Genomic DNA, 12,500 nt, shown 5'->3' with positions numbered 1-12,500 from the left:
TGCATAGAGACTTGAAATAAGGCAAAATGGTTATTATAATTAATCTTTTAAAGGTATATACAACAATTTCAACTTTATTTTATCGTTTTGCATATTTAAAGACACCAAACTAATTACATGGAAGCCAATAAAGGAGTCAGAAGGTTGTGGGGCAAGGATCGAGGGTGAAACGCCTTCATTGCTGGCTGTCTCAACCTTACCAAGTTCTCCAATGCGTTTCTCCTGTTAATAAAATAGCAAACATATTAATCTGTCACTAGAACCATAAAAAAAAAAAAAAAAAAAACATCTTTAAAAACCAGTACAACCTTCATTAGAGTCATTAGTATTAGAGATACAGCTAACTGTTTCAAAATATGGTTCGTTAAGTCTTTCAGCGTGTCATGCCCGCTCAGTTCACTTCACCAGTAGCAGCAGCGGAGAGAGGTCTCGTGGCGTGACGCAGGACTTGACGAAGGAGTGAAATGGTAAGCTTTGTAATGATTATGTTAAATTAACACTCACTGGGTGGAATTAATGCGTAACTCGTAAGATAGTGAATAATTAGCTTGAATAGGTGAGGATTATGTTAGATAAGTGTGATTGGGGTAGGTCTGCCCAGGAGTGGTGATTAGGCTAGTCACGTAGTTAATGATTAGGTTAGGTGAGCTGATTAGGTTGGCCTAGTGAGGTTGGCTAGGTGTGATTAGGCCAGATGGTGATTATAACACTGCTCAGGTGACGTACTTAAGCTTATCAGGTGAGAATTAGATATGCTGAACAGATATTAAGTTATTTATATGTCCAGGGGGAAATAATTAGGCGAGTGATTAAGCTGTAAGAGTGATTAGACTGCAGGCAGCGTAATTAAGCTTGTTAGGTAGGAAGTTGCATGTTTGTCGAGGTGATCTGACGTGTGACTAAGCTTACTGAGGTGAGAATTAAGGAAGTGAAGTCGAGATTATTTGCACACGAATACGTACGAGCGCGGAAGAACATGATAGATTGGTATGTCTGTGGCCGCTGCTTTGTGTTCCCTCGACTTGTTCGCTGTGGTAAGTGGTAATTGGCTTGTTAACCCCTTCGTTACCGATGAAGTACCTAGTACTTCATGTGAATTTTCGGCTGCCGAACCGATGAAGTACGTGCGTACTTCATCGCTTATTAATGATACCCAGGGCTCCATATTTCTCGGTTTGTATGGTTTTAATTTACGACAGTGACAAATTGACTAATTGGCACCTTGTGTTTCAAGGACGTTGGCCGGTGGTGGCGGGGGCGGTGATGTGAATTGCCGCCACCCCTCAGTGTGATTTGACAGTGACACGTGTTGTGTCATGGCGTCTTTGTTTTCCTCCAGCAGTGATTCTGAGAGTTATACCACTCTTGATGATGACTTGCAAGGATCAGACGATATTCCAACACAATCAGAAGGCCTCGCAAGTGATTCAGATGATGACTATTTGGTAGAAAATGACGGTGAGGCGAGTAGTGATGACCAATATGATAGTGATGGTGACGATGAGGATACACCAGCCAGCCCCACACCTCACACCTTCACACTCATGGCTGATCCTTTTTCTGATCATCGTCCTGGCACTGTTCCTGCCATAGGAGAAGATTTTTCAGGTGTTCATCCTGATATCCCACGGGGTAACATTAGTGCTCTGGACTGCTTCCAGCTATTCATGTCAGACGAGGTGGTAGAATCGCTGTGTTTGTGGACGAATGTCCGTGCAGCCAAGTTTTTCGTTGACAACCCAACGATAAGTTCCAAGAAATTTATGGGAAAGAAGTGTTCAATGCATTTCTTTATGTTGAAATACTTACCATCTTGTGTCAGCTTGTTTTCATAGGAAATCATGTATAACAACTTCCGATTTGAAAAAGTATACATCCCATGAGCCAAATCTATCAAAAGACATGAAAAATAATACTTAGATGATTAAATATGGGCATAGAAATGAACATTAACTACCTACACGAAATTATGAGAAGCGCTCGAAAAACTCGGTCCGGGGGAAGAGGGTTGCTACGCGTCGGGATCATGGAGTCGGTGACGAAGGGGTTAAGTACCATTGCTCATTACTTTCATTCATTCATTATCTTTTTATGTATGTTTATATTTGTTGCACACACACACACACACACACACACACACACACACACCTTTAAGGGGAGGGGATACCTTAAAAAATAACACTTTTCGATTAAGGTTAAAATTGAGTTATTAAATATCATAGTCTTCCTTAACTTGTCTTACGTTTTCTGTGAGCACCACAAGTTGATGCCATTCTTCATATTTTTAAATCGCCTTTATTTACCATTATTAAAGGGCTTTAAATACCCCACCGCGGTCAGTCCTGCCAGACGTAAAAGAATTTGCTTGTGCTCCGCTACCCAAGGCCTCTTCATTTTAATATTGTACCTGGAAGCGTGATTCGTTATAATAAAGCAAAGCGTGAACGAATAGATGCGCCAAACAAGATGATAGAATAGAAAAATAATCAAGAGTTGCGTTGTTGCAAGTCGCCGCCGCACGCTGCCATTGTTTCACCGCCACAATGATAATAATAATAATAATAATAATAATAATAATAGTCATAAGGCACTTACAATTTACACATCTATAAAATATGAGTAGAGGGAAAAAAAATTGACAGGACTAGATACCTCAGGGTGTGTCGCCTAAAATACGCCTTACAAAAAAAATAAAATAAATAAATAAATAAATAAATAAATAAAATCTGCAAAACTAATCGGCGAATTTCAGCGAAAATTGTGGAATTGCTTTATTAAGTAGTGAGGTACACACACCAACACTTAGGAGGATCAGACGAATACGCCCATTACCACGCCCACACTCTCACACGTCCGCGCCCACACACTCTCCCCCTCACAGGCCCGCGTCCACGTATTCACAAGCCTGTGCCCACACACTCACACGCCCGCGCCCACACACTCACACGCACATGAACACGAATTCATTCAACCATTAGAATGCTCATGCACTCAGAAATCTGGTGACGACACACTCAAAAAATCTGGAGACACTCAAAAAATCTAGTCAGGCACCCAAAAGAATAGTCATGCACTCAGAGACACAACTCCACACACACACACACACACACACACACACACACACACACACACACATTAACCTTCTAAATTTGCATTAAATTTGTCTATTAATGCTTTGTTGTATTAAACCAGATTTTTCTTTTTTTTTTTTTTCCTCAATTCACCTCGAAGTTGGTATTTCTAATACTTATTTTCCTAATTTGTTATTCATGTGATATATATATTTTTTCTTATACTGTTTTATTTCCTCGTATATTTTTCTATAGAGGGTTTCAAAAACGTATCTCTGGAACCATAAACTGACTTTGAATAGCAATAATAAACTTCGAAGGTGTGAGCAGAAAGTTTTAAATTATTATTATTTTCAAATTGTAAGTTATTCATAAGTTTATCCTCGAGATTATATTTTCACTTCTCCAGGACCAATGTCGCTACCCTTCTGCAATATTAAATTTGATTACAACTATAGATTTCGTGTGCTTTACATTTATAGGGGTGACTTGACAAAGGCTCTCTCTCCCACAGGCTCCTCCTTGGCCAATCAGCACCGAGGCAAAGTTGATTGATATACAGGTGTGAATTCAGCTGCCTCCTCGCTGTTCCCGTTGCCAGGATACCATGTGATCGAGGCAGTGTTGGGGAAGGTGAAATTATGCATCAGGTTCGTCTTTTAAACTTCTAATATGTATATAATGTCGTGCTATTGAAATTTCTGCTGCCATGCGAATTTCAATCATCCTTCAAATATAATTGGGAAGTATTTATTTAAGGCACATTTTTCAGTTTCTTGTCTGTCATACTGCTATGCTTTTCAAATTTCCTTTCTTGAATGTGACTGAATTTTTGACGCAATTCACACAAAATATCGACACATTTCTTGCATAGTGCATTGTACTTTTCAAACTTGCTCGGTTTTTTCGTATCATGTTTGTCTAGTCATAGTCTTTTAGGCAACCAATCCCCAAACATCTCATACTAAGAATCTCGGCACCTTTTCCACGCCTCATTCTTTTCAAAGGTTGTTTTGTAATGAAATCAATTATCAAACCTTAAGAATCTCAGCACATACAAGCTTCATGTGTCTAGGAGCTAATGGTCCGTTTCCCTTGCAGGTGTGACGTGTGCTGCTTCACTCCATCCCATGAACAGTTGCCCACAGGAATCTCTACCACATCAGGCCTGACATACTCATTGCAATCAGGGAGTCGAGTTTCATCAGGAAGAGAGGCTGTGTCACTACCTGTAAGCCTGACGAGGTGTTAGTTAAGTCAAGGAGCGTCATCAGGAAGAGGGGCTGAGTCTTGCTACCTGTAAGCCTGACAAGAGGAGTCAAGGAATTTTTCATTGCAATCAAGGAAGAGTCAAGTTGTAAGAAGATTGTAAGGCAAGAATTTTAAGCAGAATAATTGTCAAGCAGTTAACAGCAGGAAGAATGCAGCGAGAAAAGGGTACAAGAGTTTTCAAGTAAGAAGATTGTAAGGCAAGAATTTTGAGCAGGAAGGATATTGTTAAGCAGTTTAGCAGCAGGAAGAGTCCCTTCAAGCTGTTGGTGTGAGTGACAAGCATCCTTCAGGACCTTGCAAAGGCTGAAGTCCTCAACACTAGTCTCACTCAAGTTGACACAGGAGCTCTCTGACACAAGGAAAACAAATCATTTATCCTATTGTGTATTTATTAAACTTTTGTGATTAAACAATAATGATTAAACAATATATATATTATCTTGTACATACTTAGGGAATGATTAAACAATAATGATTTATTAAACAATATATATATTATCTTGTACATACTTAGGGAATTATACTAACAAGTTGCAAAATAAACAAGCTTTCTGGTGTAACAATTCATGCCTCCTCAGAAATTTTGGCATTCTGGTGTAACAATTCATGCCTCCTCAGAAACTTTGGCAATGTGATTTAAACATATATTTAATCATCTTGTTCATACTTGTGGAATTATGTGGAATTATATACTAAAATCTTTTTACAAATTGCAAATAAGCTGCTTTCTGATGTAACCAGTTCATAGCCGATAAAAAAAAAAAAAATGGAAGCAAAAAATACTAGTAACAATTGATCATCCTCTGGTCAAAAAAAAAAAGCCAAAAATTGGCCCTGGTCAAAAAAAAAAAAAAAGCCAAAAATGGCAAGTTTAAGATAAAACTTGCACACACAAGCCCTGTCCGAGCGACTCTGGTGTTGCTCGGACAGGGCTTATGTGTGCAAGTTTCACCTTAAACTTAACCAAAAATAGGCCAGCCAATCCTGGCTTTTTTTTTTTTTTGACCAGAGGATGATCTATTGTATCTATTGTTTTGGGTCCTATTTTATTTTATTTATTTACTTGGGGATGCATGAATTGTTTACCACCAATATATAAATTTAGTTTACACAAGCACATTCTGTAATTTTATCAAACTATATAATTCACATGAGAATGATACTCACAAATTTATTTATTGCCAAAGACACAAAGCAAAGCACCCTAGACTACTACACTGGAGACAGCTGGCAGATCTGGCTTGCAAGATTTACACTGAAGCAGGCAACACATCAGGCTGCACCACCAGGAAGAGAGGACACCCACCACTGGCTGCAGACACCTTCACATCAGCCCTGCAATGAGGCACCACCAGGCACAGAGGACACCCACCACTGGCTGCAGACACCTTCACATCAGCCCTGCAATGAGGCACCACCAGGCACAGAGGACACCCACCACTGGCTGCAGACACCTTCACATCAGCCCTGCAATGAGGCACCACCACTGGCTGCAGACACCTTCACATCAGCCCTGCAATGAGGCACCACCACTGGCTGCAGACACCTTCACATCAGGCCCTGCAATGAGGCACCACCACTGGCTGCAGACACCTTCACATCAGGCCCTGCAATGAGGCACCACCAGGCAGGCACAGAGGACACCAAACACTGGCTGCAGACACCTTCACATCAGGCCCTGCAATGAGACACCACCATCACCACCAGCCTTGATTGCACAGACAGAAGACAAACCTCTGCAAATAAATACATAAATAATGCAACTTGGGTAAACTAGTTATGAAGAATGAGCTTATTTCTGCATCACACACACACTAATTCCTCACTCACACAAACCCTTATTTCCACAAACTTTTCACTCCCTCCCCTGGCCTAACAGGTGCCTCAGACAATCCTTTAACACCCCACAATAATTCCACATCTATTTATCTCCTATATCCATGAATTCCCCAAAATTAGTCTCATATTTAACCCAATACTTTCACATGCACATCGCAATAACAACAACAATGCATCCTCTAATCTTATTTCACAGTGATCACTGCAAATCATTCCTTCTAACTCTCTCTCTCCATTAATACTTCACAACACACCTCACTGACAAGACTCACTCACACCTGTCAGGACTTGCACTTAACAGGAGCTAACATCTGCTTATCCAGCCATCTGTTGCTTCTCTTACAGTCTTGTACCACTATTTTCAATGTTACTGCTCTTGTAATCGTGGTTAAGTGCATGCCTCCCCTCCTCCAACTCCTTCAGAAAACGTTAATCTTATTCCTCTTATCCATACACAAACACACATACACACACACCCAACAATGCTATATACAGTTGAAATTCCCCTATCCAAACTTCCTGGGACCAAAATTGCTGCAGATTTCAAATTTTCCCAGTTTTTTTCTAAATATTTCTATATGAATTTATAAAATGGGACAGCTTGGGGTTGGCATCAAGCTTTACACATACCTTCAATGTGGCTTTACAATGGCCACACAGAATATTACAGTGCATGACAGCACACCCACAGAACAAAGGCTTCACTGCTCAAAAAAGTAGCAAATTATCACCCATGGCAACTCTCGTGCCCTGAGGATGCCATATTCAGCCCTTTAATCACAGAGAGACTGCCAGACATAGTGGAAGGGAAGGTCTCTCCTGTACTTCCCTGCCTGTGTCCCCTTACTGCTACACTCTGATTTCACAGCTCACATTTAATAATTGCATTATAACAGGTGCTGTCAAGCTTAACAAAGGGAAGAGTGCTGTGCTGGGCATTGTTTGAGAGGGCTTTGTAGTTGTGAGACTGGACGGGAGACAGGAAGATCAGTGACAGCCATGACACAGGTGGCCACAGATGCACTGTCACTGTCTATCAAAAGCTTTTGATAGAGTCTGGCACAAAGCTTTCATTTCCAAACTACCCTCCTACGGCTTCTATCCTTCTCTCTTCCCTGCACTTTTCCACATCTTTTCATAGACGTCCAACCCTTCAGGAAGTAAACAGTTCACACAGGGAAGCCACAGAATGCCTGACTTCTCACCTCTCTAAAATTTCTGATTGGGGCAGAGCAAACTTGGTATTGTTCAATGCCTCAAAAACTCAATTCCTCCATCTATCAACTCGATACAACCTTCCAGACAACTATCCCCTCTTCTTCAGTGACACTCAACTGTCCCCCTCTTCCACACTGAACATCCTCAATCTGTCAGCTTGCAGTCTCTCAAGGGCCTCAGTCAAGATTCTCCTCCAGGCCTGGCCACATGCTGCCTCTGTCTCCAAGAACACACCTACTCATTTCACACTGATATAAGCAACCTTTTCAAAGTCCCTCAGAGCATTTTCCATTTCTGACAACAACCAATATTTAATGGGCTCCTACACACACACACACACACACACACACCAGAATTTTTCTCACCCTTAGCCAGCAGATAGCACACCTAGAGTACTCACCATTTCCTGTGAGTGGCAGTGCACAGCTGTTTTCAGTGAGTATCAGTGGAAGGTCCACCATCACACAGTCTTGTGACAGCCTGGACTGGGCACCTGCTGACCAGCTCTGGAACCTTCAGGGAGGTTTACTGCAAACCTGCACAATGAAAGAAAATTCAGTTTGAGTAAATGTACATATTATTAGATAGAGACAAAACTGTAGTGAGTTATCTAAGGAACTTATGACAATGGTACAAAGATATTACATGGCCCAAGCCTTCAATTCAAAGTAAGTGCTTCAGATTTACATAAAAAATTCAGACAGCTTCTAAAATCTACATAAACAATTCATGCAGCTTCTAATTCCATCATTGAGCGTCATCAGCCGTTGGTCCTGGGTTGGCTGACAGTCGTCCCCAAGTGACGCACCTGGCTCACTCAACCCCACGTGCTTCATCGCTCTGTCTGTCTCACTCCTCCACACCTGGCTCACTCAACCCCACGTGCTTCATCGCTCTGTCTGTCTCACTCCTCCACACCTGGCTCACTCAACCCCACATGCTTCATGGCTCTGTCCGTCTCACTCCTCCACACCTGGCTCATTCAATCCCACAATGTTCACACTTTTTCCACACAATTTCCACACTTTTTCCACTTTTCTACACAATTTCCATACCTGGCTCACTCAATCCCACAATTTCTACACTTTTTCAACACAATTTCCACACTTTTCCACAGCTGTTCACTCAATCCCACAATTTTCCACACTTTCCACATTTTTCACACTTTTCCACACCTGGCTTGCTCCATCCCACAATTTCCACACCTGGCTCACTCAATCCCATGTGCTTCATTGCTGTGTCTATCTCACTTCTCCACTTACTTACATACCATTGTAAACGCTCTCCATATCTGACACTCGTACTTCAGTCACTCTCAACAAGCCTTCACTCAACCACTCAAAAGCCCAACTAGTTTCCAAGCCACTCTTTACTACCATCCTAACACACTTCTTCCCCCAACTGCTACTCCTAATATTCCATACAAACACCTTTCTCACTAGTCTCTCATCATCCATTTGCTCTAACCTAGACCCTGCCGAGGTACCCTGCACGAACACCCTCCACAGCCACCACCTCCGCCATCACGCCTTTCTTCACCATCCGACTCTTGCTCCTGCCCTCCGCCTCCTGTCGCTGCCACGTCAGGAGTGCGTCAGCCAGCATCATGTAGCAGGTGGAATGGTGTCGCTGCCGGGCCATGGTGTCTGGGTGGGGCAGGGCGGGAGGCAGGGGATGGGGTAGTCTGGAATGATTTGGTTGTTATTGTTGTTGTTGTTGTTGTTGTTTTTGTAGAAAGTATGGTTTAATTACTGTTTCTTAGTAAATATAACAAAATGAAATAGGTTAAAATTAGATACATTATTAAGAATAGCATCTCTCTCTCTCTCTCTCTCTCTCTCTCTCTCTCTCTCTCTCTCTCTCTCCCATAACACACAAAAAATGAGATACAAATACAAAATAAATAAATATGTACACCAAAGAATAAAAAATTAAATAAACAAATAAATAAAACTACCTAAAAATGAATATAAATGTATTTTCTCAAGTATAGATCAACCACTTACCACCTAACTTAATCATTTATTTATTTATTATTACTATTATTATTTTGTTTAATTAAGCAATAACTACAAATAACTATGAACTGTGATTCCCATAACGGTTAACCCCGCCCTGCCCTGCACAGCTCCAGCAGCCGGCCACCAGTGACTCTCAAGCACTCAGATGGGGAGGGTGTCATGTGGGAATGCATCACTTCATTAAACTTTTACTTTTTCGCATTAATAAATTGATATGTAATGCAAGATATTCTACAAGCTTAAGTCTATCTGATACGTATTAACCTTGGGAGAAGAGGATAAATTCATGTCCACATAAGTCTATCTGACACATAAGCATTAACCTTGGGAGAAGAGGCTAAGTTTAGTCTATCTGACACATAAGCATTAACCTTGGGAGAAGAGGCTAAGTTGATGTCCATATTACCTGGGAGGAGGGAGTGGATATGAGAAGGGAGGTAAACATGAAGACTGAGGTGCAGTGAGGTGAGGCCAAGTTGGGTCAGGTTAGGTTGGGTCAGGTTAGGTTGGGTCAGGTTAGGTTGGATCAGGTTAGGTTAGGTCAGGTTAGGTCAGGTTAGGTTGGGTCAGGTGAGGTTGGGTCAGGTTAGGTTGGGTCAGGTGAACAATCAAGGTGAGCAGGTAATAAAGTAATCAGTAAGGTGAGAAAATATAGAGTGGCTTGTTTTCAGCTTCTTCAAACAAAAGTTGTGGTGTTCTGCAGTTCAAGTGTGACTGAACATTTTGCTTCACCAGCCAGCAAGACCCCAACTGAAAATATACCTCCATTTCCCTCAGGTCTAGTACTTTGGCTATAAAACTTTCACAAATGGACGTACAGGTAACATTGTCTGGTGTTGTCGCTTACATAAAGAGCCATGTCATGCCGCGCCCACGACTCCAACACTGAAATAAACCAACAAATAAAATCACACACATTTTCTACCGATGCTAAGACAACCAAAACTAGGTGGCACAAATTTCCCCTCCTATTACCTGACACCACTCCAGCTCCACCACCACTACTGCTGCTCCACTCCGCCCGTCACTCCAGTAGGTGATGGTGACTACTTACACACAATTACAGCTGAAAACCATCATCTCTTCAACCCTGGCCGAAATATTGTTGTTCGCACATGGCGGGGCGGCGGCCAGTCTTCACCCAGGGACGGTTAACTTAATTTTTTGAGTTTTTACTAATATTTCTTGTTCTTTGTGATAGTTTTCATAGTTTATTTTAATTATGTTAATTTTCGCACTGTTTTTCTTTCGTTACCGTTGTCATTTCTCCTTACTTATTAATTAATCCTCTAATTATTTTATTATATTGTATTCGAAGACTTAGAAACATTCCCCTCTTGCAGTTCATGTTCTTTGGGGTGTTTCTCAAAGTATTTTCACCATACTGATTCTTGCACTTCTTTTATCTTCATTTCTCCTAACGTCCTTCTCCCAATACAAAATATTCTATTCGTCAGGAGTTGCTGGCTTCATCTCTACTGGCTGGTAACTGTGCCTGACACTGCGCAGGAGGGACGTATCAGTATGCAGAGACTATAGAGAGGGAAGAAAGGTGAAGGGATGAAGGGTTGTGAGGGCAGAAGGGTGGCGGTGTGAAAGCCTATGAGGAAACACACACACACACACACACACACACACACACACACACACCTGCTCCCCAAACATGCATACACTAATTACCTACATTTATCCAGCAAGCACCACGTATCTATGCACAAGTCAACTAAGTACTGTGCTTGTTGAACCTGAAAACAATGTACATTAGTTTAAATTACAAGCGGCGGTCCCGGTAGAGAAGAGCTGTCAGTCTGCCTCACTTAAGCCTTCATCACACCAAAACTAGGCAATAGCGATTATATCTGACTAGCGGAAATGAAAGCACTGTTATGTGGCTCCAGTTAGTGACAGGATTGGCTGATAAGTGAGAGATACAGCAATTAATGGCGGATATATTTATAGAAAGCCAGCCTTCACTTCAGCCGACAAGATGAATTTTGGCAGCTTTTAATTTTCTCGTGGTTAAATCAAGGGTGTTTTGTCCTTGTGGTTAGAAACGTTAGCAGGACCGTGGAATATTGAGTCAAGTGTACAAATGTATTCCTAACGAGGAGAAAATGTTAAATATGATCCTTCCACAATCAAAAATAAATAAATAAATAAAAAGTTTGACGAAAATTTTGGAAAGCAGGACATTAACGTAACATTACCGTCCTATTTCGTTATTGTGCGTGACACGGAGCCATTACAAAGAACAACACTATCAAACTCACCTCCTATTGCACCATGGCGTCTGTGACCAGTCCGCCAGCTGGCCAAGCAGCAGGTGGGTCATTTGTCAATATTATAAGTGTTTCTGGCCCTCACGACCACCTTCCGGCAGCCATTAAGCTTCCACTGGCACGTGTCACCGTCTTGAGAGAAAATCCGGGTTAAATAAGGCAGCTGCACACGCACGCCCTTCAAACACCACCCCTCTGTGTGTCTGACGTCCGCTCACTCTCCTATGTCAGCGTGGACTCGTTACCCACAAACCTACAAATTATATTTCCAATTACTCCAGCTTCTCTCATATTACACTATTCTAATACAAAATAAAACAAGTGAAATATAATGAAGCATGAACATGTAAAACTAAGTTATAAGCCATTGTAATTGTAATTGTCAAAATGTCCACATCTCTCTCTCTCTCTCTCCAATTCAAGCGCCAAATTTGAAGTGGTTCCGGCGGTGTTTACACTACGATTCTTCATCTATTGTATGACCTTGTGTGAAGTCATTGAAAAGCTTGTGTGACTTGAAGCCTCTCGTTATTATCAAATGTTTAATTGTCATGGATGAAATCAGGTAGACTCTTTAAATTATGTAAACAGCTTGGGTCTACCACAGATTAACGTACCCTCTGCACCACGCTGTTATTATCAGCGCACTTCAATTATATATATATTTTTTTTCTTTTCCTTCATAATTTGTTCTGTATTACATTTTATTGTGTATTTATATATTTATTTATCCGTCTCTATTATCTTCCTTTTTTCCTTATAATTTATGTATATTTAATTTGATATCTCTCTCTCTCTCT

The 12,500-nt window shown here is 41.2% G+C and overlaps 1 protein-coding gene and 1 long non-coding RNA gene across 6 annotated transcripts in view; one reads left to right on the top strand and one right to left on the bottom strand.

The window, feature by feature from the left end:
- The window catches only part of LOC135097498 (putative nuclease HARBI1), a 31,758-nt gene extending 26,928 nt beyond the window's left edge, over positions 1 to 4,830 (top strand). Inside the window, exons 2-4 of one of the 4 annotated variants that reach the window (XR_010265746.1) lie at positions 370 to 467; positions 3,586 to 3,704; positions 4,173 to 4,830. The gene's annotated coding sequence lies outside the window, so the exon portion shown is untranslated. Of the gene's footprint in view, positions 1 to 369; positions 468 to 1,176; positions 1,459 to 1,794; positions 2,047 to 3,585; positions 3,722 to 4,172 lie in introns of those variants that run through there. The other 3 variants (XR_010265745.1, XR_010265747.1, XR_010265748.1) reach the window with 3 other exon arrangements.
- Positions 4,831 to 5,299: 469 nt separating this feature from the next.
- LOC135097500 (uncharacterized) overlaps positions 5,300 to 12,500 on the bottom strand; it is an 8,924-nt gene continuing 1,723 nt past the window's right edge. Inside the window, exons 2-5 of one of the 2 annotated variants that reach the window (XR_010265750.1) lie at positions 11,692 to 11,832; positions 8,868 to 9,084; positions 7,801 to 7,936; positions 5,300 to 6,021 (exon numbers count right to left, since the gene is read on the bottom strand). This is a non-coding gene — a long non-coding RNA (uncharacterized LOC135097500). Of the gene's footprint in view, positions 6,022 to 7,800; positions 7,937 to 8,867; positions 9,085 to 11,691; positions 12,049 to 12,500 lie in introns of those variants that run through there. The other variant, XR_010265749.1, reaches the window with a different exon arrangement.

The sequence above is a fragment of the Scylla paramamosain genome, unplaced genomic scaffold (genome assembly GCF_035594125.1).
Source record: "Scylla paramamosain isolate STU-SP2022 unplaced genomic scaffold, ASM3559412v1 Contig23, whole genome shotgun sequence".
In the NCBI taxonomy this organism is placed as follows: domain Eukaryota; kingdom Metazoa; phylum Arthropoda; class Malacostraca; order Decapoda; family Portunidae; genus Scylla; species Scylla paramamosain.
The sequence above is the reverse complement of the archived record's forward strand: the minus strand, read 5'-3'. Positions and strand labels throughout refer to the sequence as shown.